The sequence below is a fragment of the Aythya fuligula genome, chromosome 2 (assembly GCF_009819795.1).
Source record: "Aythya fuligula isolate bAytFul2 chromosome 2, bAytFul2.pri, whole genome shotgun sequence".
NCBI classification, from domain to species: Eukaryota; Metazoa; Chordata; class Aves; order Anseriformes; family Anatidae; genus Aythya; species Aythya fuligula.
Genome location: NC_045560.1, coordinates 74,874,368 through 74,897,998, shown reverse-complemented (window position 1 = coordinate 74,897,998; position 23,631 = coordinate 74,874,368).

Here is a 23,631-nt window from a genome sequence, read left to right as displayed (position 1 = left end):
AGCACTCTTCTCATCCTAAGCCAAAACACAGCATTCCACCAGCTACTAGGAAGAAAATTAATTCTGTTCTAACTGAAACCAGGACATCTATCCACCCCTTATTCCATACCATTTATGTCATGCTCAGGTTACACTCTTTTCCATACATTCTAATTAGTCACCTATAGTAGTCATGGTAGTGGTAACATACAGTATTATATAGCAATTAACATGGTACAATTCAGTTCATGGGCTATTCTCACCCAGTATTAAATCTCCTTGAGGTACACACCGGACCTCTCCGTTCTTTTGCATCACCCACCAAGTGTATCCAGGTCCCTGAGCGAAAACAATTCCACGAATGGGTTTGCCTTTTCCTGAGGCAGGAGTAGCCCAGACTGTTTTACCCAGCATATTTTTTTACATGCACTACAGGAACTTTATCCCCATCTACAGTACGTAACAGGTTTGATTGGGCAGGTCCAGCTCGCTTGGCAGATCCCCTAGTATTGACTAGCCAGGTGGCCTTTGCCAAATGCGTATCCCAGTTTTTGAATGTCCCAGCGCCCATTGCTTTCAATGTAGTCTTTAACAGTCCATTGTATCGTTCAACTTTCCCGGAGGCTGGTGCATGATAGGGGATGTGATACACCCACTCAATACCATGTTCTTTGGCCCAAGTGTCTATAAGGTTGTTTCGGAAATGAGTTCCATTGTCTGACTCTATTCTTTCTGGGGTACCATGTCGCCATAGGACTTGCTTTTCAAGGCCCAGGATAGTGTTCCGGGCGGTGGCATGAGGCACAGGGTATGTTTCCAGCCATCCGGTGGTTGCTTCCACCATTGTAAGTACGTGGCGCTTGCCACTGCGAGTTTGAGGGAGTGTGATGTAATCAATCTGCCAGGCCTCTCCATATTTATATTTCAGCCATCGTCCTCCATACCAAAGAGGCTTTGACCGTTTGGCTTGCTTGATTGCAAGCTGATTGACTTGCTGAAGTCTTTGAACTTCTTTTATTTAGAGGTACAAATGTATACAGTGGATCTCTGAACTGATTTAGTTCATCATGAATATCTCTGAAGTATTTTGTGGATTAAATTCTGTATCATTTGGCACACGTTTTCCACTGATCAGCTCAGCTTTTTCATTTATTTTTTTTATTTTTTTTTTTTTCAGTTTTAAGTTTGGGTCCATTATTCTGATTCTTTTTCTTTATAGTAAGCTGAAGAGTGAAGGCTTGCCACTTTGGTATCAGGTCATAATATCCTTAGAGAAAATATCTATCTTGGGTATCTATTTTGTGGTTATCTGTACTTTACAGTTAACATTGTATCACAGAATATTCCAAGTTGGACCATCAAGAATCATGGGATCCAACTCCTGGCTCCACACAGGACCATGCAAAAATCAGACCATGTGTCTGAGAGTGTTGTCCAAATGATTTGTCCAAATGATTCTTGGACTCTGGAAGCTTGGGGCCATGACCACTGCCCTGGGGAGACTGTCCCAGTGCCTGACCACCCCCTTGGTGAAGAACCTTTTCCTAACACCCAGCCTGAATGTCCCATCACAGCTCCACACCATTTCCTCAGGTCCTGTCACTGTCCCCAGAGAGCAGAGCTCAGCACCTGCCCCTCCACTCCCCTCAAGCGGAAGCTGCAGGCTACCATGAGCCTCAGCCTGCTCTGCTCTGGGCTGAACAAACCACATGACTTCAGCCACTTCTCATTCCTCTTGTAATCTAGACCTTTCACCATCTTTGTTGCTTCTTTTGGACACTTGCTAATAGTTTTCATACAATCACAGAACGGTTTGGGTTGGAAAGGACCTTAATGATCATCTAGTTCCACCCTTCTGCCATGGGCTGGGGTGCCACCCACTATATCAGGTTGCCCAGGGTCCCATCCAACCTGAACCTGAACACTTACGGGGATGGAGCATCCACAGCTTCTCCTGGTGACCTGTTTCAGTGCCTCATCACCCTTACAGTAAAGAATTTCTTCCTAATACCTAATCTAAATCTTCCCTCTTTGAGTTGAGAACCATTCCCCATGTCCTATCACTATCTGCCCATGTAAAAAGTCAAATTCCATCTTTTTATATGTCTCCTTTAGGTACTGAAAGGCCACAACAAGGTCTCCACAGAGCCTTCTCTTCTGTAGCCTGAACATCCCCAGCTCTCTCATGTGCTCCAGTCTTCTTGTCATCTTCATGGCCCTCCTCTGGACCTGCTCTAACAGGTCCATGTCCTGCTTGTACTGGGGCCCCAGAGCTGAATGCAGTGATCCAGGCAGGGTCTCACTAGGGCAGAGCAGAGTGGGAAAATCACCTCTCTCACCCTGCTGGCTTCACCTCTGTTGATGCAGCCCAGGATGCAGTTGGCCTTCTGGGCTGCAAGTGCATACTGCTGGTTCATGTTGAGCTTTTTGTTCACCAGAAACCCCAAGTCATCCTCTGCAGGGCTGCTCTCAAGGAGTTGTTCTCCCAGACTCTCCTCATGTCTGGAATTGTGCCCAGGTGCAGCATTTTGCACTTGGATTTGATGAACCTCATTATGTTTACATGGGACCACTTTTCTAGCTTGTACCAGGTCTTGTACCAGGTCTCTTTGGATGTCATCCCTTCCTTCTGTTGTATTGACTGCACCACTTAACTTGATGTCATCTGCAAACTCGCTGAGAGTGCCCTTTATTTCCCTGTCTGTGTCATTAATAATGATATTAAACAGGACCATTGGCCAGACAGACCCTGGTCTCCACCTCTCCACTCACCACAGCTCTCTGGCTGTGGCCATCCAGCCAATTCCTTATCTACAAAATAGTCCACCCTTCAAATCCATGTCTATACCATTTAGAGATCAGGATGTCATGTGGGACCATGTCAAAGGTCTTACAGGAATCCTGGTAGATGACCTCAGTTATCACCCTCATGCTTCCTTCCCTGCCTGTCTCTTCTGAAAAGTTTATAGCCCTCGATTCCAGTGTTTCAGCTGCATGATTTGTCCCACCACGATTCCATGATAGCAATTAATCATATTTTTGGATTGCTATGTGGTTTCTAACTCTCTTGATATTTTGACCCTTGCTGAACTTCATGTAGCTGGTGGTTGCCCAGCCTTCTGAATTGTCAAGATCTTGGCAAGACATCTAACCTCAAGGGAGTCAACAGCTACGTGCTCAAGTCTTATGTCCAGATCATTTCTAAAAATATTAAAGAGAACTGGTGTAGTGGGTTTACATGGCAAGGTTTTGGTAGTAGGGGGGCCATAGTGGTGGGTGACTTCTGTGAGAAGAATCCAGAAGCTGCCCCATATTAGATAAGGGCCAGTTTCAGCTGGCTCCAAAGGCACCCACTGCTGCCCAGAGCTGAGTCAATAAACGATGTTGTTTGCGCCTCTGTGAGAGCAGATTTAATATGGGGGAAAAAATGCAGCACATCAGCAGCTGGGAGAGAGGAGGTGGAAGAGGGTGGATGGAGGGAAGGAAGGCGTTTTTGGTTTCTTTCCTTTGTTTCTCACTTCTCTAGCTTGTTAGTAATAGGCAATAAATCTTACTATCTCCCTGCTCTGAGTCTGTCTTGCCTGTCACAATAATTGTTGAGTGATCTCCCTGTCCTTATCTCAACCCTTGAGCTCCTTGTGTCATATTTTCTCTCCTTTTCCCTTTGAGGAGGGGGAGTGAGCGGTTGTGGTGTAACTCAGCTGCCCACCTGAGTAAAACCACCACAACTGGCCCTAAAATGGAGCCCTGTGAAACCCCACCAGTGACTGGCTGCCAGACTGATATAACTCCATTTGCTATAATACTTTGAGTCTGACCCATCAGACAGTAGTTCGCTCATCACATTATGTACTTGTAAAGTTGTACGTTGGACACTTTGTCTGGAAAGATACTGTGAGGATAATGAAGGATATTATCTTATGCCTACAAATGCTTTGTCTTTTGAAAACCATAGTTTATTTTTATTGTTATGTAAAAGGGATTTACAATAGCCCTGTTTTACATGTTGCTTTTACTTAATCAAGTACAGTCATTCCTGTATGTACCTACAGAACGATGTAGCAGAAAGTAACACCTTATTAAGAAAACTGACCTGAAATTTTATTATGACAACAAAGCAAAGAAATATGTTTTCAGTTTTCGAAAGAATACTCAGAATAGTGTTTTTCTAAGGTAATTGGCACAGGATGGATTCACAATTGTGTTTAAAATCATACTTTTTGCAAAACATTTTGGGTTATGATCTAATTATGATCCACTGTCTCTCAGTACTGCAGCTTCTGTACTCTTGCAGTTCTATTTCTGGATAGCAGGTGTAGTAATTATAGGAAAATATACATTAGTTCTTAACCAATTGATCCAAGAATCCAAAGTTGCTGCAAGTACTAGAGCAAGCTGTGTCTCAGTTTTGATATTTCGTGTTCTCTGGTCCTCTTTCTATTGTAAGCTTCTATGTAAAGTAACTATAATGCACTTCTTGGCATAACAAGTGCTCTAATGTATCTGATTCACTATCCCTTGCTTTAAAGTTTTAGGAAGGGCCAGTAGGAATGCCTTGAATCACAGAATTCTGGAGTGGTTTGGGTTGGAAGGGACCTCTAAGATCACCTAGTTCCATTGTCCTTCCCCACTCCACATAACTTATCTTTCCAGTCTACCTTGGCTGCATCTGGTGGGTATGCAAAAGTGTTTTCTTATATATTTTTAGCATACCAGGAGCTGTATGAGTCATTCCACTTCTGAAATTACTAGTTGTATCATTTCTGTAGTTTCTTCCATCTTTTAAATCAGTTTGTCTTTGAGGGTTTCCATTGCCAGCATTTTCTAGATGCCTCTATGACACGACAATAGAATTCTGTCAACTTTATTTTATATTCTGTTGATGGCTTCCTTGTGCTAATAAAGACATCTCTGAATCAATCTTTAACACATCACTGTCTTTCTACATGAATGGTCCCTGAATCACAATTAGTATTTGACATGTTTTTGATTCACCCTGAGCAATCCATTTCCTGCAAAAATTACGCACTTCAGCGTGTTAAGCTTTGACTTCACCTTTGCATCACTCACATACCCTGTAGTAGTACCCATCATGTGAGCTAAAGCCTTTCCTGTGTATTTTGGGGCACAATCGGTAATGGAACTTCATCTGTCATATTGATTTGCAGTGCCTGGTTTTGTAATCTTCAGTTACCCAGAGTTCAATTCTGTTGAACGTATTAAGAATGTACTTTTCTCTGAAATATTTCTTGTGATGTTTTTCTGATTCTCCACTTTGTGCTATTTCTATGCTATGTTTCTTTTTAAGCTCTTTTAGTGCTTTCCTGTGTGCTTACTCAAAATTGTTTTAACCCTTGAAATATATGGTCCTATCTCCAAGGCCAAACACCACTCATCTGTTAAATTTCATATGTGCATTGTTTCCTGAAAATATAGTCTGTCTGCATTTTTAAGAATCAATGGAAGCAATCACCTGTTTCCTTTGCTCCTGTGTGTTACTGTGGATGTTTCCATCCGATTCCAGTTTGTTTTCTTGTCTTCCAAATGTGTAGTATAACGCAGTAGTGCTCTGCAGCTTGTAAAATTGTAACTTGTTCAAATTACGTAAGATCTTCCAGCAGTTGTTTTCTCAGTGCCTGATCCCATTTGTGATCTGATCATAAGTTAGGGATTTCAGAAACTCTGTACATAAATCTCTGATTATATGATCTAAATGGTGATATGAATAGCTGTGAAGTTTGTTGTCCCTTTCAAAATGACATACAAAATAGCATATAACAAAAGTTTGATTTTTCTTCAAATCTCAGCCTGGGACAGCCTGAAAGCTGTAGTCTTTTTAACTGGGCCTTGAATTTCTTATTCAGGAAGAAGTGAGGAGGAGACAATAAGGTACTGTGTTTCCAAAGAAGGCAGCCTGACAGTTGCCTTAGATAATCTCAATTCTTTGTGTTTGAGACATTTAACTGTAGTGTGTTAAAGCTATGCCAGAAAACCAGTAATGTGCTTTTCCCCTAGTCTTTTTGCTGAGTTTAGTTTTTACTGGCTCCAAACATCTACAGGAAAAGATTCGATTCTTAAATCTTTTCTAGTCATCCAAGTTCCCTGAAAACTCCAGTTGCAACTGAGTTTTGCTCCTCTGTTTGGTTGCCTGCAGTTTTGTTTTTTATTTCATGAAACACTGTTCTTTTTCCACATGAACTTAATGTGACTTGCAGGTACATCCTGAGATGGATTTAATAGGGAGTTTGAGTTGTACCTTATTATACTATGAGTACTTTACCTCAAAACCAGCAGTGTGAGAAACAGAAAGAGATCAAGAACTGCATGTTTCTCTTTAGGTGCTGACAGAATTTGCTTAACTGAAATGACTATATCCAAAGTTTTCCGTGACTTGCATTTTACCTTAATGCATGCAGGATTCAGTATTTGTGCGACAGCCTTGCTGACTCAGGAGTAACTGCCACTGTGATTCAGTGCAGACACAATGAAGTCTAAGAATGTATAATTGCAGCCTGTTGTTGTAGGTATTTCAGTGAAAAGTAGTGTTTAGCTCTTGCTAAAAGCTGGTGTGATTATACAAAAACCAGCAACAGCAAGACATGTTTTCATGAATCAGCCTTTTATGTTAAAAAGGTGTTCTGGCAGAATGGTGTTGACAAGATCCTTTCAGCTGGGTGAAGCTAACAGGTTGCTTTTACTGACTGAACAATGGCATATCATGATACAATAAATCCGTGAACAGCAGGATGCTACCAACTAAGACTGCTTTGGCTTTTTCTTAGACGTTAAGTGGTTTTGCATAAGTTTTATTTTCAGTATTTTGACTTTGATTTGGGAAGAGTATAAGACATGATGCCAGCTGTGCCAGAAGTCTCAGCGCTTTTCTGGAAATATAACTGGATGGAGTTCTTTGTGATAGGAGAGAGCAGGGAATAGTGATGCATGAATTTCAGGAACAGGATCCTAAGCTGTCAGCAAATGATATCAGTGTGCAATATTAATATATGCGTCTCACCTGGGAAGGTGATAAATAGGACAGCCCTGTGACAGATTGCATAGGCATGTAATAAATAAGTTCACCACATAACTTTGCAATTTATCGGATGCCTTTTGCCATTACCTGCCCACTAATCCATCTCTCAGGGCTGTATTTTTGCAATCCAAATTCCTCATCAGCTTGAAACATCCTGCTTCCTTTAAAGTTCAGCATGCCCCCAAAAAATACTTCACCTGTTCTCCCTACAGTCAGTCTGCCAGAAGCACCTAATGAGCAAACCTGGCCTGTTGAGCATTATCAGCTCTGTTGTACGTGAAGATGGCCTGACGCTTATACATTAATTCTCAGCACAAGAAACAGGTGACTGCAAACCACAGTTCCCCTGCTTTCTAATGGGCCATATAAGTCTTTCTTCTATTAAAATCTGTTATGTGTATTATTTGAAACTGTTTTGCTTTTCTGTTTTTTCTTTCCTGGTGCAGTTAGCCATGTGCTGCTTTACATGTCACTTTGTAGTTGTAAGAATAAGCGCAATAATGCACTTGTTGAGAAATGGGACCAATTAGTTTTGCCTGCTAAATCAATCTCCCTAAGTTTATTAACACCCCCGCCCACCTCAATAAGTCTGAAACAGCAACTGTTTCTAAATATAAAGCATGCTCTCATCTTTCACTGTGCTTCCTCTTCACTGAAGAATTGCTTCTGGAAAATTGCAAGTGCTGTCGGCCAAAAGCCACAAGTCTGAATGGATTACTGATTTCAGATGTCTTACTTCACAATTATTAGAAGTGAACATTATTTCATGAGGAGGGAAGCATTTGAACAAGAGATGATTTAAAAACGCTTAGACAAATTATCCTTTTTTTTTCCTAAGTGATGTGATTTTGTGGATATAGCCTCTATCACAAAATTGTAGGTCTTTAAAAAAAAAAAAAAAAGTTTTTTCAATCATTTATGAGATCTCTCAAAATCTGGATGTATTTTATTTTCCATTTTGAATCTCTCTATCACTGGGACAGGAGGTTACTCTAGCTCTTGTTTGGCAGTGTTTACAATGAAGTTAGTATGGGATAGGGAGGGAATTAATAACTTTTATCTGAGGATGGATTATTCCTGATTTCTTTGCTATATGCAGGCTAAAGTTTGGCATGATCACCCATACTGTTCTTCTTGTCTGCCAGTTAGCTATGGTGCTATGCTGTAGGCTTTTTTTTTTTTTTTTTTTTTTTTTTCTTCTTCTCATACTGGTAGCAAAATAGCTTCTTCTGTCAAGATATAAAATAAATAGAACCAGGTGTGATCTAAAGTAACCCTTCCAGAGGTTTTCTTGGGAAGCTTGCACATTTCCATTTAATTTGTAACATCTAGAATTGATATGCTCGTTCCAGTTCACTTGAATGAGTAATGGGCTCCAACTAGCAGTTGAAGCTTAGGCTAAATGGGGTTTCAAGTGTGTAGAATTGATAATGCATGAGACTAAGCTGTTGTAATAGCACTCTTCATAAAGATTTGTGAACATTCATATAGGAGTGTACTGTGTATGATCTGCAGGCTTACCTCCCTTTGTGAACTCTGGGACTCCTGGCTTCTCTCCTACCTCACACATGGACTTCCTCCTTTGAAATCAATGTGTGGGAGGGAGGAGATGAATTTTGTTCATATATAGTATAGGAAACAGGTGAGTCATGCTCAGGGAACACAGAAGCACTGTTGTTTCCTTGATTCAGTTTAGCCAAAAGACCAAGCAAGTTGCCTAACAGTTTGTTAGGGGGAGGAGTAGTATGGGGAGGATCAGAAAACCAAATGTAATCTCCTTGTGTCCCAGGCATCGTGTAACTGGTATACCATCCTCTGTCTGTGTATCGTCAGTTGTGGATTCTGAAAGCTTTGTGACCCAGGATACAGCTTGGGTTTCTCTCTGTTTCTTAAGTATTGTACATACCAGGGTAAGTTTATATGTTGAGGGAAAATTTAAATAATAAGAAACATGATCTTGAAAGCAGCTTATAGATTTCCTTTAGAGCTACTTGTGAGAGAGGAAAGTAATGTATTTTTCTTAGTGTGCCATTTATCAGCAAGCACAGTGGCTCAGAGCAATTTTGTTCTCTTCCCATGTCCCAGGTGTCCTCATATAGATTTTCACTTCTGCCAGCAGGATAGAACCCTGAAATGCAACCTGATGCTTTCTCCTGATGAACACTATTTGCTGACTGCATAGGTATTTGTTTTGACACTACAGGGTTGAAGAGACAGCTGTTTCCTACACAGAAATCCTTAGTTTTTCTCATTTCTTGCACTATCCCATAAGCAGAAGTTAAAACTTAATGTTTAAGAGCATTTTATTGTTTGTTGAGAGTCAACTTCAGTTGTCTAGGCCTTAGCAGTTCAGCGCGTGCTGAGCACTTTTGATTCCTGAGGACCCTCAATGGTAGCAGAGAGAAGTTTCTTGCACACTCTGAAAGCATTAGCCGAGTTAGAAAGAGGTGAGCTTCAGCAGATAGCTTCTAGATCAAATAAAATAATTTGTATGGAGAAGAATAGTTTGTGGCCAGCAGAGGAAAATATGAAGGACGTTTATATTCAGACCCATGAGGTTGTAATATCTGTGGTATTCTGTAAAATCTTATTAGTGGTATTTCAAAACATGTCAGATGTCAAAGGCATCAGAACTTATTGCTTTGTATTTAACAAGGGTGGCACCAGTATATTCTGTTTGCCTTTTTGTGTGTGTGTGTGAGATTTCAGAAGTCAATAATTTGTCATGCACTTATATTAGTTTTTCTGTTATTTGCAGATATTGGAAGAGGCACAAATTGGATGGGAGTGAAATATGTTTAGTTCATTTAGCTGCTGTAAGCATGAGAGATCAGTAGATCAACAAAGCAATGACCTCTTATATTTTGGTCTTCACTTTAAACTACCATTAAATGGAATAGAACACAAAAAGTTCTAAATACTAGATATGTCATTCTTATTTTCTTATTCCTGTCGAGTTGGCCAAGATTCACTAATAGCAATATACTCACTAATAGCAATATACTTATAATAAAGGAAAAACTCAAAATTATTTTAAATGAGATTTTCCATTTTGCACTAAAATGTTAAAATATAACATATAATAGCAGAAAACATTTTACAGTTATACAAACTCAAACTTTGAGCATTTGCCTTCAAATTTTGTCACTATCTTTGTAACAGATCTTATTCTTGCAGTTTTCTCTGAAAAACTAGTGCACCTGATTCACCGAATAATATAGGAACATCTGCAGTCTATGACTCATAATTTTTTCTGATTTGGATTTTGGAGAATAAATTTCCATAAATTATTTATTTCCAAGCTTCTGAATTAATTTAGATCCACAGAGGATTTGGATTTTTATGAGAAAATATTTGAGCCCTATTTTTTTTTTCCTGTCGCCATGTTTTACATTTGTTCAAACATAAAACTATTAACAACATATTTCATGTTTTCTTGTTTTGTTGGTAGTATTGTAATAGCGATAGAAAGAGAATAATTTTGATGTCTTCTGAAAGTAACTAGAAGGTAACAAAGAGTTCTGGAAAATGGAAGTCAATGTCTGAGTCTTTACCCATTTAAGTGCTGTTTGTATGCTTTACATGTTACTAATACTGCATTTGTAATGTAAAAAAAATCTGATTTTGCTGCCAGGGAGCATGGAATCAGATTTAGCATTTATTTAAGCTACACTTCACTCTTATGACTTTGGGGAAAAATAATGCTTATGGGCATGAAAACTTTTTTTTTTTTCCTTTGAGAAAAAAACTTTATTTATTTATTTTCTTTTCTTTTCTTTTGAATGCAGGTTGTTCAGCTCACTTATGAACATGAATCATCTCTTTTGCTCCATAAAATTATTATTTTTCTTATCTGGTAGAAAAAAAGATTCTGAGGATAACTTAAAGAGGTCTTACAGTAACTAAAGGGGGCCTTACAAGAAACCAGGGGAGGGATTTTTATTAGGGAGTATAGGATAAAGGGAATGGCTTTAAACTGAAAGAGCAGAGATTTAGATTAGCTATTCAGAAGAAATTCTTTACTCAGAGAGTGCTGAGGCACTGGAACAGGTTGCCCAGAGAAGCTTTGGATGCCCCATGCCTGGAAGTGCTGAAGATCAGGTTGGATGGGGCTTGGTGTGATGGGAGGTGTCCCTACCCATGGCAAGGGGGTTGGAACTAGGTCACCTTTAAGGTCTCTTCCAACCCAACCCAAGCTGTTCTGTGAATTCTGTGTGTAGAAGTTTCACTTGTAGTGGAGTACAGAAAAAGATGATAGCTTGTGAAGGAACACAGTGACTCAGTAACATGTCCTTTCTTCCTCAACTAGTAAAATGGCTCTTTGTAGTTGAAATTAGTGTGGTGTTGAAGGCTTTCTTTGGGTAATACCAGGAGATACAACCACCGTAGTATCCCTATTTAACTGCTCATGGGGTAAAATTATAATGGTTCAGTCACTGTCACTCCACATACATAACTAGAAAGAATTATTTTTACAAAGGATGAGATTGATGGCAGCATGTGCTGCTGTAAAGTTGTGAAGATGATGTTGGCAGTGAGTTAAAAAGATTGTACTGCTCTGAAACTGATCTTTATAGGTATTGGCACATCCATTTGAATCTGGGAAGCAGGAACTATAAACTATTCACAGGTTTCCCTGTGAAGGACTTGCAGCTGATTGCCGCATTCTCTCACAAGAAAAAAATAAAATCCAAAGAGGCGAGGCAGTATGGTGGCTCTGTACTAAACTGACATTAAGAATCATGTAGGTAAGAAGATAAGTGAATTTAAAGCAAGATATTTGTGAAAATGAGTTAGCTGGAAGAAGAAAGTACATGACAAGGTTTGTTGATATCTTTATATTGCTAACTGGTGATAGAGAAAATACTTGTGGTGGTTTTACCGTGCTGGGCAGCTAAACCCCACAACCGCTCTCTCACTCCCCCTCCTTTAGATAAGGAGGGGGAGAAGTAAAGCAAAGAACAACTCACGGGTTGAGATAAGGATAATTTAATTAAAGGGAAATAATTATAATAATTAAATAAAGACTACCATGAACTAAACAATTTAACTAAGGGGAAATAAAAGGGAAAGGGGAAAAAGGGAGGAAAACAAACAAACAAAATAAAATGAAAGCTATATGGAAGTGCAGAGGAAAGAAATTACTCTCTACTTCCCACAAATGAGCGATGATTGACCACGTCCTTGAAGCAAGGCCTCAACGCACACAGCCGGTGTTCGAGAGGAGGACCGACGTCTTCTCAACGAGAGCCCACCCCTCCCCTCGTCTTCCTGTTTCCACCTTTTATTGCTGAGTGTGACACCACATGGTATGGAATATCCCTTTGATTGGTTTAGGTCAGCTGCCCTAGTGATGTTTCTCTCCTCACTTTTTTGCCCACCCCCTAGGAGGGTTAGAGAAAGGCCCAATGCTGTGCCACTGCTGCTCAGCAGTAGACACAACACTGGTGTGATAACACTGCTGTTCCAGCTACAAGTACAGAGTACGGCACTGAATGGGCTGCTGCCGGGAAAGTTAACATTCCAGCCAGACCCAGTACAATACTTCAGCACACTATAGCAACCTTTTTTATATTTTTGTCTATAAAAGCAAAGTACAATCTCTTCTCATATAGGAGTACATCTTTCACTTTTGACTGGGACATCATTTAAAGTCTGTAGCTTTAATTATTACAGGAACTGGGCATATGATCTCTTCAGCAGCTATTCAGGAGATCATACAGCCATATAGTATGGAATATCCCTTTGAGTTGAGATCATCTGCCTGGCTGTGTCCCTTCCTGACTTCTTGCAGATTCTCAGTCTGTTCACTGTAGGGCCCAAAATGACAGAGGTGGCCTTGACACTGTGCAAGCACTTTTCAACCACAGCTAACAAGTTTGTGTGTTGTCAGCATTGTTGTGCTTACAAACCTAAGACACAGCACCATGCAAGCTGATATGAAGAAAATTATTTCCATCCCAGCCAAAAACAGCACAAGGACTTGCATAGTATTTTCTTTATGCGGCACTGCCAGGAAATAAATCTTGAAAGATACCTTTGATTTACAAAATTTGTTTTTCTGTTGAATTGTTGGCTATCTAAATAAATTAATACTTGACTATAGAGATCATAATCTGAAAAAAAAAATAAAAATGAGCATGATGAGTGAATGAATTGTGGTGTTAATTCTGAGAGCAAGCTTCAGTACATACTGTAACAAAACACCCAAAGTTCCTCATGATTAGTACAGAGAGGTCATTCCAGATGTGTCCAAAAAAGCTGCCACTTGGTCCTTTTCGTTAGTCTATTCTTTAAGGTTGCTGTGTTGATGGTGGGGACAGAGGAAGAGAAAACATGGAAAAAATAAAGAATCTCTACATGGCAAATAAGAGAGACATTAACATCTTTATTTCACTCAAGGACTGCTTTTCTTTTTTTTTTTTTTATTTCAAAAAGTGAGGAGAGAATTTTTAAGTTGCCCTAGTTTCTAGTAATCTTCCACTTGCAAAGAAATGCAGTTATATTTATAGACACTCATATCTGTTCAAGAAATGCACTATTTTCAGTCGAGGGTTTTCTCATAGTTTGCATTATTTACTTAAGACATGCAAATATTTTACAGTTATCTGATCTCCAGAATTAAAGGCTTTGAACACAACTAGCCCCTTTAAGCATTATTATATTATATTCAGTTTTCCATAATATGAGATGTAAATTAATGTCTTTGCCAATCACGTATATTGATTCATTGTTCTACCTACCTTATAATATTTAATTCATTATATAATTACTGACTTAGTGGATTTTAAAAACATGGTAGTCTCATGATCAGCAGTTGCATCAAGTAGCTGATTTTGTGAGATCTTCACTTAATATATCTCTGTACAGTTGTCAATATGTAAAACGTTTTAGATGTTGCATCTACTATTTTTTGCAAGTTTGAATTTTATAAGCAGACCCTAGTGGTAAGATTCATAAACTTTTATGAATACTGAAAAGTAGTAAGGGATAAAAGTAGCTAGTATTTGAAATCAGGAGGGGTAAAAAGGTGGCATAAATTGTTTGTAGGAAAGAATCAAAAACTTCAAGTGTTCATTGTATGGGTTGTATTTAGTTACTAAAGCAGAAGAGTGTGCAACATCCTAATGCAATGTTTTACATATGATAAGTTGTACTCCCTTGTTAGGGTACAAAGAATATTATGCTGGGAAATGTGCTGTAGAGAAATGTCAGCATGATGTGCAGTCCTGGCTAATTAGAAATGGATGATAATAGTACAGCTTCCTTCAGAAAGAACAGAGAAAATAGTTGGGAATGTACTTCATTATGGGTTATTAGACATGTGTATATATATATATATGGACATATATATTATATGGGTTATATATATATCAGAGGGTTACTGAAATTGTATGATTATACTTTCTCAAACTTCAGATTTGGTGAAAATAGCTCAATCTGATACTTCTGTTGTTTTTGGAAGGTCTCCCCTTCTCTCAATTACTTCTGAAAGATGATTTTATATTCCTTAATATTTATTTTTCATCTTTTTTGTTGTTGTTCTTGGATTGTCATGAATCATTTTGCATCATTTACTTAGTAAACTGCAGATGTGTTTTATTTTAGTTACAGGCATTTGGATGAAGCTTTGACCTGAGTGATTCGTGGAAACTGACTCCACAATCAGTAAGATTGTAAAGTAGGTATGTTTATTCAGCACTGGGCAGCACGGGGGGTAGTCCCACCAAAGTCGTGTGCCCCTAACACGGCAACTTGCTTTGCTTATATGCAGCAAATATTTACATATTCATGAGGTTTCCCAGTATGCCTATACATATTCATAACCTGTTCCCACTTAGTATTAAAATTAGCTCAAAGAAGTCATTTCCATAAACTCCTCCCCGCTACGCTTGCGTGGTGCCTTCTGGTGGTGGGCGCTGAGGGTCGTGAGGATGAAGTAAGATGTCTTCATCAGGGTTGAACTTTTCATCTTGTCTCTTTGTGCATTGTCGTGGTTTAACCTGGCCGGCAGCTAAACACCACACAGCCATTCGCTCACCCTCCCCCCTCCTTCTCTGGGATGGGGGAGAGAAATGGGAAAGTGAAGCCCGTGAGTTGAGATAAAGACAGTTTAATAAGACAGGAAAATAATAATAACAATAATAATAACAATGATGATAATAGTACTACTAATAATAATGTGTACAAAACAAGTGATGCACAATGCAATTGCTCACCACCCGCTGACCGATGCCCAGCTTAACCCCAAGCAGTCCAGCCCCCTCCCCTGGCTAGCCACCCCTATATATTGTTTAGCATGACGTCAGATGGTATGGAATACCCCTTTGGCTAGTTTGGGTCACCTGTCCTGGGTCTGTCCCCTCCCAGCTCTTGCTGCACCCCCAGCCTGCCCGTTGGCAGGACAGAGCAAGAAGCTGAGATGTCCTTGGCTTAGTATAAGCACTGCTCTGCATCAATTAAAACATCGGGGTGTTATCAGCACTCTTCTCATCCTAAGCCAAAACATAGCATTCTACCAGCTACTAGGAAGAAAATTAACTATGTTCTAACTGAAACCAGGACACGCATGCTCTCTAAGCCTTTGGTCAATCTGGGCCATAAGGTCGGTTTGGTCCGATTCTCCGGATCTGAGGGGCCCCTGTTACCTTGAGGCCTTGCATGTTTGATGTCCCTTTTTAAGAATAGTCCTCCTTATCTCTGAGCCCTTGGTCACAGTCCGAACCATAAAGTCGGTTTGATCTGGTTCTTGGGGTCCCAGGGGCTCCTGTTATCTGGAGGCCTAAGCGCAGCACAGGCACATCGTAAATGTAGCACATATTAAGCAATGAGTGTTGCCTACATATTCAATCTTAATTGCTCTCTAATTTCTAATCCCATGTTTCATGAGGGTTTTGGATTATAATGAGCAGGAGCTCTAGCCATGTCTTAAGGAACAGTGCAACAAGGATACAACCTTCTGTATCGTTAATGTGAATGATGTTTTATTGCGATACTTTCAGGCAAGTCATAATACTGCTGCAAACTTAGGAAGGCATGGAAAGAAACTTATAACTGTACTAAGTCACATTTCCACTCTGCCCAGAGTGGCTCTTCTTGGGACCACCTTCATTGGACCATTTTCCATTGCTTTGGAATATTGTTTTGTTGCATAGAGATTGAGTTTGGAACTGAATAAAGACAAATTCAGATTTAGACTTCTACCTCTCTATCTTGAAGTTTTTAGTGTGATTTCCTTGAATTTGTCCTTAGATTGTGTCTGAAGCAAATCACAGGTCTCCAGCTTCCTACAGAATTTGGCTGTTAGGATTATACTTTGTAGAGACTGCTTTGTCTGTATATTTTGTTAGCTTTTCTTTGGCCCCAGTTGGATAAATATCCCATGCCTTAAAAGTTTGAAAGTCAGATTAGATTCCTGCAGCATGTTTTAATGCTGTACTCTTTTAAACATTGTGAAAACACCTTAAACTGACCTAAATACTCATGTAAGGTATGTGTTTGTTATAACCTGAAGAGAACCAAATTGTAACCATTAGGGAGGCCATCTAGTCCATTTCCCTTCCCCAGACTTTGAACAGCTGTACAAAAACTTCTACAGGTGGTGGTTTAACCTATTTCAAAGGTTCTTCATTTAATTGCTTTACACTATGTATGGATTTCTTCAGAGCAGTTTTCATTTCTGACAGCACATCTGGAAGGGTTTGTTTTCCTTTTTCATTTGATTACTTCTTTTTCTATTGTTAAAGGCAAATTTGAATGTCCTTCAACAAAAACAGCCAGTGGAGGAAGTATTAATTGTTTAATTTCTTTAGAAAATATCCACTGAGCAAAATCGTAGTTCAATCACGTAGTTCAAATTCTCTGAGTAAGAAGAAATGGTATATAAATGTGAGGGAACCTTTCCTCAGAACACTATCAATACACTATTACCTGTATGTCAGAATGATTCACGTAATTCTTAGCTTTAAACTTAGACCATTCAGTCAACCATGCTTTTCTTTGAAAAGTTGTTTCAGATGTTATAGTTCTTTGTGTTTAAACCAAGGGAACTCATGCTTTTTTTTTTCCTTTTTGTGTCTTACTGGCTTGGCAAAAACAGTTTAAATCTTTTCTCTATTTAAGCACATCCTTCTCTCTTAGTCTTTTCCTTTTCAGTGTGGGGGGAAAAAGGAGGAAAAGTCCTTTATGCTGTGCCATCTCTCTCAGCTTTGAAGCACTGCCAAACGTCTTCTACTTCAAAGTTGATTCAAGGCTTCATCTTTGTCACAAAACCACCATGTACAAAGCTTTTAGTAACCCACAGAACAGTTTGATTTTTAAAGTATGCCTTTGTTACTGAAAAAGGTTAACTTTGATGATTCCATAAATCATCTCTGCAAGTATGAACTTCTCTCCAATATATGGGAAAATAACTTCAGACAATATTGTTGATTGGAAAATGTTTTATCATTAAATTACAAGAAAGTCATGACGTTATATCCTGAAAATACTTTTTATTTTCAGTTTAGCTGTTCACTTGACTAGAATTCTGTTTCTAAGAGTCTGAAAGTGATTTTAAAGAAAAGTTCTAAAAAATTACCATAAAAGTTTTATGATCCAAATGTTGTTGATCCAAAATCCTAAGAAAATTCAGTGGGATTTTTTGAAGTCCTAACTATTTTTTTTATATTTAGGTGCATGTATAATTAAAGAGATCAAATGTATAATTAAAAAAATATATATAATAAGCATATTAATTAAGTTAATACAAAGAATATATTGCTTCTGCTGCAAGTATCTGTATGTTGATAACATGGAATGTGATCAGTTCCTCCTTATTGCCATGAATAGTCACTTTGGAGTTGAAATACTTCAGGAAGAAAAATTTTATTTTTACATAACTAGATGCTACATGCAGCAATAATGAATGATGTACGCTGTACCCTGATGTTGTAATCCCTGGTCTAATTCCTGCTTGGTTTTGTGAAGCCTTTCCAGTTAAAGAAGCCCAACATGGTTTTCAAAACAGATGTATTCTTAACACTTAAAAAAAAAAAAATGATGTGATATGATATGTAGGATAGTTTGTGGTCTGAATTGGTCAGAAAAAGAGCTGAGAATGAAGAGAAGATATTCTTGATCATGAGCTCTATGCTTTTTCATTGTGTTGGTTTGTTATCTTTTAGAAGTAGAATGTATTATATTTTTATTTCTATTTTCTAAAATGAAAGTGATCTGTCTTGTGGCTTTTTAAGGGACATAATGAAAAACAGAAAATAAAGGAATGATGAAAACTTCACCTTCTAGAATAATGTGGTATCAGCTGCAAAAGTTCTACTCTTGGTTGTGATACCCGGAAGATTGTGATACCTGGGATAAACTTTTGTAGTTAGGTCCGTAAAAGTGTTTTCTCTACCACTGAATTGAGGTTATTACCATGGGTCTGCTAACACCAACTGAATGAATGCTACAACAAAAGTTGACAACCTCTAGCTCTGTTTACTGCAGAGTAACCTTTGTTGGCTGATTAATTAGACAGGTTATTTGTAAGGTAAATGGATATTTTTCACTTTGTGGTTGCACCTACGTGAGTTTTAGTATGTGAGAGATATGCACAGATTAAAATACACATTAACAAGTCATTGTTTGTTTCACAGCAGGGGGTTGGAAATAGATGACCTTTAAGGTACCTTCCAGTGCAAACCATTCTATGATTCTGTGATCATGCTTAGCTACTTCGATCCACTAAGTGAAATGAATTTAAGGATCAGATCAAATCTTTCATGAAATGGAAAACCAATATATAGTGTCATTTTTCAACCTTATTGCTTTCTTTTTCATTTTTTTTTTTCCTCTTGTGCATTAGGGCTGTAAAATATTACTGATTTTAACATGCTTTAGAAGTTTAAGGTAAAAACTTTAACCTAGTTCCTTAATTTTTATTTATAAATGTAGGTGTAAAAGCAAGGACTGTAGGAAGCTTTGTGACCAAATAAATTTAGTACAAATTCTTCCAGAGTAACATTAAATACTGTTGCAGATTCAGTGGAGATAAGTAACTGTCTCAAATGGATGGTAAAGAAAATAGTGAGGAATGCTTTTAGTTCTATTAGCAGCTAATGGAAAAAATCAAAAAACAGCTTCAGTCTATGTGCCTGATGTCATGGGAATCAGTAAAATATGCTGACTACTGGATCAGCACAAAATAGAAAGGACTGCCTAGTGGAATGCAGTAAAATCTGGGAAATACTCTAAATCAGTTGCCAACTGTTCCCATGCAACAGGGTTAACCGAACACTCAGGACAGAGGCGTGCTAAATTGTTATCCAGAGAAATGCCTGCCTTCCACAAGTCAGTCAGTATTTCCAAAAGTAGAGCAATTCTACCTGATTGAGAGCCTACGGAATACTGTCTAGATCTAATATCCATTTATCCAGACTACTGTTAAATTGGAAGAGGACAAATTACATTCAAAGGTCACTTTTGAATGAAGGCTGAATGCAGTGAAGTACTAGCTGTTCTGATCCTCTGATTGAGATAATGGAAATAATGGTCAATGGTAATAGCAAATCATTAAATGTAGGCTGAAAAATATTTTCTGCCTTTTCATTTTCATTGTTAACTTTTTATTTGCTGCAATTACATTTAATACATTTGTGCTAAAAAAAAAAAAAAAAAAAAAAGTTGCTGTGAGCCAAAAAGAAAAGAGAACTGCCTGCATTTTCAGATTTATTTCTGAACTGTTAAATTTGTCAAGAGTAGATCATGTGTATGAAACAATCCATTTCAACTGTCATATTTTTAATTAAAAAAGTCAAAAGCAACTGTCACCATTTATAGCTCATTCCTAGGAAATGATGAATTCAAAGTACAGTTCAGGATGTAAACACAACCATAAACTTGTGAAACTACTTTGACTTTTCACCCAAAGTAGAGAACAACAAATTTTGAAATACTGTCATTTCCTTCAAGTCATAAATTTTTGTTCAACTGTAATAAAATGTGTTGGAATATGAGTCATCCTCACTTGTCTGATTGTCGAGGTTGTTTGAATGGGTTGTTCGTAGTTCAGCTCTATGCTGTTTTCGTAATGAGTGGGCCAGGTCTCAGAATAATTGTGTTCTGATAGTGTACAGGACATCTGTCCATATAAACCCTACCCTGGCACATCTGGGGATCCAGCTATCTTCCTTTCTCTTTCTTTTTTTGTTGTTGTTGTGATGAATCATATATGAAGTGTTACACTTTTCAGAGCTTCACACTAACAACTTTAACGTTAATACTGACACTTGTTGCCTTTGTTGCCCAAGAGCTACTAACTTAATTAGAGAGTGCTGTGCTGGAATTAGTATAGAAATAAAATACCCCTTCAGAGAAACTTCAGTGACTAAGATTACAGAACAAGAGGAAAATGGAAAATTAATCTACAAGCCTGTCTCTCTCCACTGACTCCAGAGGAGTGTAGGATGACTAGTAGGGTCGTACATATCTAATTGAAGACATCTAAAGTTATCTGAGATTATCTCCCCTGTGTAATTTGAAAATTAACCCTTTGTATCCCCAGTTAATAGTCATTGAATTTCAAAACAGATGCTTTCAAATTTTCTTTTGTTTGATTTTGTTTGCTTGTTTTTTTTTTTTGTTTGTTTGTTTTTTTTTTCTGTGAAACATTAAAAAGTGCAAAGAATGTGGGAAATACTTGAGTTCATTGGAGCACTTATTTTTAAGTGATGATTATTTTTAATCAATTCAGTTTTATGGTTAGCAGCTCTTGTATTTACTTAACTTTTCATGAGGTTCTGTTGTCATGAATTCTACCTCAATTTTCATAACTCCTAAAGATTGCAACTATTAAAAAGCGTCACTGGACTTTCTTGAAAAATGCAGTCATATATTTTCAGTGATCTTTACCCTTCGGTTTCAGGTCAGTGAAGAGTAAAATAGAAAAACAAACAAACAACAAAACCACAACTAAATAGTGGCTTTGTATTTTAAATATATACATTTCATCCATTTGTCCCCACTTTTTTCCTGTCAGCAGTAAAATTTATCTGCATTATATTTAATTGAAAATAACTTTCAAAATCAAATATACAGGAGTTAGCAAAACTCTGGCTTTATGCTTTAAAGTCAAGAAATTCACACAAACTGCCATGCCCTTATCCAGTTTTAGAACTAAATACCATATACAGCAGGTAACCATTATTGTTCCTGTTCTTTATTCTCAGTGTCAGTAATTTATATTTAAATTACAGAATTAAAAATAGTAGCCTGCTCTAAGGAGCCTGCTTTGGCAGGGGGGTTGGACCTGATGATTTCTCGAGGTCCCTTCCAGCCCCTACAATTCTGTGATTCTGTAATGGTGAATAATACCGCATGATTAGTGTGAACAAATTTTATTATGATATTTGTTAATTCTTAATCAAGGACTAGGTTACTTACTAAAAATGAAGAGCACCTCTCTGGTAAATCTGTTAACCTAATTTTGCTCTCATTTTCATTTTATTTAAAGTACTGTGAATTTGGAGTATTGTACCACTGGAGTATCGTACTAGGATAGAAGGACAAGAACGAGTACTGTAGTTTTCATGTTCCATGAGAACTGTTTCAGATGGGGTGAGACTTAGGCCACTTCTTTTGAAAAATAATCTGAACTCTGAAATAGTACCATCTTTCCTGTTTATGAAAAAGAAATTTCTTCAACTTGAAAACCAGATTCAGATAAGCTGGTTTATGTTATCAGCTTTTTTCATAGGAAGTAAATATCTACAATATCAAAGATGAAAGCAAAACCACTTTATACAGCTGAAGCAGGTAGCTCCATGCTTCTCTGGCCCTCACCAGGTCCTTTATAATTATCTTGATGAAGTTAAGATACCATAATTAAACCTATAATGTGTCAAAGAATAATACATACAGTTAGGCATATGCAGTAGCTAAATACTTGTAAATACATTTAATGCACTAACCTTTTATTTCTCTAAATCCACAAAGATGTGATAACTGGATGGTCACAGCCTCAGTTCTCTATCTGCAGATGGTTTAATGTTGTCAGAGCAGTAGGTCAGGAGCTGCACCCCACTTACAACTGACCTGCAGTCAGCTCTAGATGAACCTGAACTTGGCTGCAGGTTCACTGGAGGTCCCAATCCTTAGGCAACATCTTTGCACACTGTAGATGGGCTCTGGGTGCCTCTTTTCTTCTTGTCTCTGAAGTGGCTCTAGGAGGTTATGACTTGGCTGAAGCTTGTCTGCACACCCTTCAAACTGCTGACATCTTGGGCATGGTAGCATGAAGCTCCAGGTGGTGTTGCTAGTTAAGTGCTGAAGTCCTTGCTGATCCCTCTTTTGCTGCAACCACACTGGCAGCAGCATCTTCTCTTAGGTTTAGCTGAGATACACGTGCATGAGCTGCACATGGAGCATCACCTGCACTGTAGCTGTGTGTGAGGCAATACAGGCCAACTGGTGGCAGCCCACTTATGGGACAAGGGTGTACATCCTGTACTAGAGCTTTGGAAGAAATGCTGCTGGCAACACTGAGGCAATGCTTAAGAGTGAAAATGCAGTGCCCACTGTGTCCTTGAAGTGCACAGTGTCTGAGGCAGCAGCTGTCTGTCCGGTGGCAGAGGTGGAGGGAAAGATGGCCTTTGGCACCTGCCAGTAAGAAACCTATAAGTCTTGTCTTTGGTCAGTACCTGAAATAATCTGTGGACACACACACACACACACACACACACACAAAATGCCTTTACCTGTTCTCTGTACTTCTTACTTTAATCTATTTTTTTTAGCTTAGTTTTAGGGCTGCTCATTGTCTCTTGGGTAAAAGAACTTTGCATTAGCAAATACGGCTTCTTCAACATCACACAGCTCTGCGGTAGTACAGTGAGACTGGAAGTATGGACGTTGTGATTATTCTGCTGAGACACCTTTGCAGATGGGAGGGGAATGGCAGTGGTCTCTTTACATACACTATGATGAGTCGCTTCTGTGTTTGAACACACCGATGCCCATGTGTGTGGGCCCCCTTGGTTGAGGAACTGTGCTAACCAACAGTAGTATATCATTCCTTGTGCTGGAGGGAAGGCAGGTTGTCAGCAGGAAGGGATGAAGCGATGTTATTAAACTTTGCCATTAAATACAGATGCTTGCTTCTTGTAGGCTGTAAATGGTTGCAGGTCACCACGCATTCACCAGGCCCTGATCTGTGTGGGTGTCACTTTCCAAAGAGAGACACCCCGTAGTGAAGCTAGGAACTCACCTACCAACAGTTATCACTAGTTTGGTTGCATTGTAACACTTGGTAGATAGTAGCATTCACAGTCTAAATCATCTAGTTAATACAAAACAGACCTCATTAGCAATATTAAAGCTGGGGTGTCCATATACAAACACCCCTTTTGGTGTAGCCTCCCTTTCCTCTGGTGTCATGCTCACCGCTTCAGTGCTTCTCTTGCCTTAGTGGGATGCAGTGCTAAGGTGAGCACTGGGCATCTGCAGATACTCATTCAGAATGGGACAGTTCATCTTCCTCTGCTGGGAAGTGCATGTTCCCTGTTGCTAAGTTTGCAATACTGTCAGCAACCAGCCTCTGCTAGGGCCTCCCTCTGGTATCACTCCCTCCTCTCACCTGCAAG